Here is a 4539-nt window from a genome sequence, read left to right on the forward strand (position 1 = left end):
TAAACCAGCAGATGATGGAAGATGGATGGATGTGTGTGTGTGTGTGTGTGTGTGTGTGTGTGTGTGTGTGTGTACTCTGACTTCCAAATAAATAAACCTTGGGGGGTGGGGAGATTGCTCGGCTCTTGGGATGCGGCTAGCTCTGCCGTCAGGATTGCAGGACTTGCTATAAAATCTGTCAAGCGCCTGTGACCCCTGGCTTTCTGATTCTGGATTTGCCGTAACCCTTGCTAAATTGTCCCTTTTGGAAGCCCACCTTCTTTTTTCTCAATTATGTCAAATGAATTTTCTTCCTTCCTGGCATAAATTTAGTTTATCTCATTTGTCCCTGTCGGGAGATGGTAATGGTGTTAATTAAATGAAGGATTTCACACCATCTGGGGATAGTTTATTGCAGGGAGGAGCTGCAGAGACATCTTCACCCAGCTGACAGCAGCAGAGACCAGAGGCAGCAGTGGGAGTTTCTGGGAGCACATTAGCAGCCCCAAGGCGAAGGAAACTGGTTCAGATAGAGATCTGAACTTCAGATCAAGCAGGTTCTATAGAATTCATTTCAGTTATGCAAACACTTAGAAAATGCTGCCACTGTCCCAGAGAAAGGCAGAGGCAGATGGAGTGAACGAGGTTCCCTCCCCTGACCCTGCATTTGAAAAAGGAGAGATGAAAGTGCAGTGAGACTTGAGGGGAAAGTTAAAAGCTAATTGTCTTCAGGATGGTTTCGCTCACCAGGGAGCACATTGAAGCAGAACATAAAACTTTCCAAAGAGCATTTTTTTTGGTTGTCTTGTATGTTTGCTTTCTGTTTCTTTCTTTGTTTCTTTTTCCACCGATCTCTCTCGATCTCTCTCAAGCCCCAGACACATGACCAAGGCAGTTCCAGCCACCCCTGATTTATGAACAGTCCTACGTGCAACCAATGCCATTATTGAGCCTATCCACAACTCCCACCAAAGGTGGTACCAGAATGACACAGAACGGAGACCAGCACATGCGAAAGGAGGCAGCAAGCTCATCCTGTGATGCTGAGAACTTGGCAGTCATTTCTCCCCTAGGACCCACACAGCCAACACACATGCAGGCAAAAGTCTCCCATGGTGCATGGCACCAGGAGTGAGGGCCACGTGAAGATCTGAGCATGTCACTAAAGGAAGAGGGAGAAGTTGCCAGCCTCATGAGGGGATTTGATGGGAGACACATTAAGTGACTTAGAATTTTATGTCACCAGGGAGAAGTCTAACCTGCTGGTTAAGATGCTCTCATCCCACATCAGAGTATCCGAGTTCAATTCCAGTTCTGGCTTCCTGCCAAGGCACATGCTGGGATGCAGCAATGATGACAGCTCAAGTAGGTGGGTTCCTACCACCCGCATGGGAGACCTTGGTTGAGGTTTGCAGCTCCCACTTTGAGCCCAGTGCAACCCTGCCTGGCTTTGTGCTGCAGAGAGCTGCAGTGCCCAGAATTCTTCAGTCTCTGCCAAGTTAGCATCTTTTCACTACAAATGAGGAGACCAGTCTGAGAAGGTTGTGTAAAGCACAGAAGGTTGATGGAAGAAAACCAAAATGAAGGAGAAACAAAACTCACCAACATAAGAGGGATCCCTAAAGAAAGCAAAAGTGGAAAAAGCAAAAGGGATGGTTTTCATTGGTCAATTAGATGACAGCTCTAATACAGAGAACACATGGAGCTTCCCCACCTGATGCATAGAATTCTCATGACTGAGATTGGCCACAACCACACAGAAAAGCCTAGATTACCAAGACTAGCACCTGATATCCTGCTGGAGCTGTTTGCTCCCCACCCCAGAGAATGCAGAGGGGCAGCTGATTCCTGTCTGCTAACCACCTCTCTGTCAGCCGTGGGTCTTTGGAGTGGATAGGATCACTCCTCCCACCCTAAATAGATAAACACATGGAGTTTGTAAAAAAATACCATTCCTGATGGACTTGATGGGAATAGCATGCGCATTCGTTCATTTTTATTAAAAATGTTTATGCATTTGAAAGGCAGCATCACAGAGAGGCAGAGAGGGAGCCAGCGAGAAAGAGATTTTTCGTGCTCCATACTGGTTTGCTCCCCAAAAGGCCACAGCACTTTCGAACTCACACAAGTAGAGTGCCTGGGACATGGTGAACACCCGAACACCTTTGGCTGCTGTAGTGAGGAAGTGCAGAATGCGGGGACAGGACGGATAGGCAAAGGTGGCTGCACAACCACATAGGTGTCTGTCATTCTTCTGCAGCAATCTGTGTCCAAGAATCTTGAGCACCGGGGTGCCACTGCATCCAGGCTGCGCAAGCGCAGATGAGCCGGCACAGCCCCACCATGGAGGAGCTGGACAGGCCACTTGGTGAGAAGCAGGGCACTCCCTGAGGGAAGGGAGACTGACAGGAACCCAGTCCTCCCAACCTTCATCCGCCAGAATGCAGAGGTCCTTGTGGCCCTGAGAACTGGCTATTACTGTTCATATTCAGAAAGTTCTCACCCCAGGATGAGATTTGGGGCTGTTCCCCAGGTAAGTGTGACAAGGTGACCCAAGAGAAAGCTAAACACCGAGACTCGGGCAGCAGATGTGCTGCTGAAGGTTAGGAGAAGTCCCAGGGTGCCCCTTGGGTGGGTGCGTTGTGGGTCTACCTTAAGGAGGGGGTGTCTACCTCCCTGCCTCTTCCCTTCTCAGCCACAGACAAAGGCAGGTGATAAATCCAGCCCTGTGCCACATCACCTGATTGGCAGTAAGGGAGATGTACACACCCATGTCACAATGTGTTAAATTCCTGCTGCCATGTAGCAGTCCTGCCTCAGCTAAGGCTTGATCAACTGCAAAAAGTGTCATACCCTCAGATATTTTCAGAGAGGCCATATTCACACAAGTTTTATTGTGATATGTCATCATCATTGTCCTATTTTTAGTTACTGTTGTCAGTCTACACTGTCTAAGTTATGTTTCACTTTGCCAGTTATGCAGATACAGGAAAAGAAAGAACACAGCTATCCAGACAGAGATGATAGGTAGGTAAGTACATACCTGATAAGATGGATGGATTGGTACATAATGGAGCTAGACAAATGCTGATGGGTCAGTAGCTAAGTGATAAATATGACAGATGATTGATTCACAAATGGTGTATTCTCTCCAGCCTGGCACTCGGGCAGTCCCTCAGATGCCACAATGCAGATCTTTGTGAAGACCTTGATGGGCTAGACCATCAACCCTCAGGAGGCGCCCAGTGACACCATCGAAAACATCAAGGTGAGATCCAGGATGAACAAGGCACCCACCCCGAATCAGTAACATTTGGTCTTTGCTGGCAAGCAGCTGGAGGAAGACCACACTCTGTAGGACTACGACATCCAGAAGGAGTCCACAGTGCACCTGGTGCTCCGCCTGCAGGGAGGCATCATCAAACTGTCCCTGAGCCAGCTCATCCAGATGTACAACTGTGACAGAATGACTACGCCCACATGCACCCCTGAGCCATCAACTGCCGCAGGAAAAAATGTGGCCACACCAACAACCTGCGCCCCATGAAGAAGGTCAAACAAGACCCCACCTACCCGCCCACATCCTGTGGCCTCAATAAAGTTTCCTTTGGTTGACCTTAGCATTAAAAAAAAAAAAAGATATATTGACAGATTGATAGAAAGACGATAGAGATATATATCGGAATAAGTAGATGGTTGATAGATGACAGATTGATAGATGGTAAAAAGATGATAGAGAGATGCTAGAAATAGATGACAAGAGGTTGGGATGGATAGATGATAGATAATAGATTGGTAGATGATAGGTTAACATGATAGATATGAGCGGTGGATATAAGAAGACAAGACAGATACTGCTCTGGTTTCAGGCACCAATGGTGGGCCTGGGAACACAGTGCTTCCAGAGGAGGGAGGGCTATTGTTTACGCTGGACTCAGCAGGGGGAGGTTCCCAGGAACATTCTCTGTTGCAATGATGTGCCCTGTGTCTCCCCATCGCTCCATATGTGAAGGGGACACAGGTGTCCTGTCAATCTGTGTGTATTGTACACAATGTTCTTAGGGAGCAGTCATCTGGCCCTGGGGCCTTTCCATTCTGCTGTCCATTCTCCCAGGCTGGGGACATCAGGTTAGACGAGAGAGGCTTCTGGTGAGACCCCACAGAGTGTGGCTAGAGAGAAAGGACAGAAGAAAGCGAAACATCGTGGGAGTGGAGGTAGGGAGGCTGGGCAAGAAGGGGGAAGGAACAGGGAAACAATATGGGGGACTCAGAAAGCTTGTGGAAAATGGAATTGAAAGATTTTTAATGCTAGTTTATTTTCCTCTACTTGAAACACAGAGCATCAAATACAGGCAGAAGCACATACATAGAGAGAATTGTTCCATGCACTGGCTCACTTCCCAAATGCCCACACTATCCAGGACTGAGCCCGGCAGAATCCAGGAGCCAGAAACTCCATCCTAATCTCCCACATTAGTGACAGGGCTACAAGCACTTGGACTATCATCTGCTGACTCCCATGATACATTGGCGAGAAGTTAGAGCAGCACTCCAATATGG

The 4539-nt window shown here is 48.0% G+C and overlaps 1 pseudogene; it reads left to right on the forward strand.

Annotated features, from left to right (window-relative positions):
* Positions 1 to 3166: 3166 nt before the first annotated feature.
* Positions 3167 to 3594, forward strand: LOC121156269 (annotated as a pseudogene).
* Positions 3595 to 4539: the final 945 nt, after the last annotated feature.

Source organism: Ochotona curzoniae, unplaced genomic scaffold (assembly GCF_017591425.1).
Source record: "Ochotona curzoniae isolate NIBS_2020 unplaced genomic scaffold, NIBS_Ocur_1.0 contig_3332, whole genome shotgun sequence".
In the NCBI taxonomy this organism is placed as follows: domain Eukaryota; kingdom Metazoa; phylum Chordata; class Mammalia; order Lagomorpha; family Ochotonidae; genus Ochotona; species Ochotona curzoniae.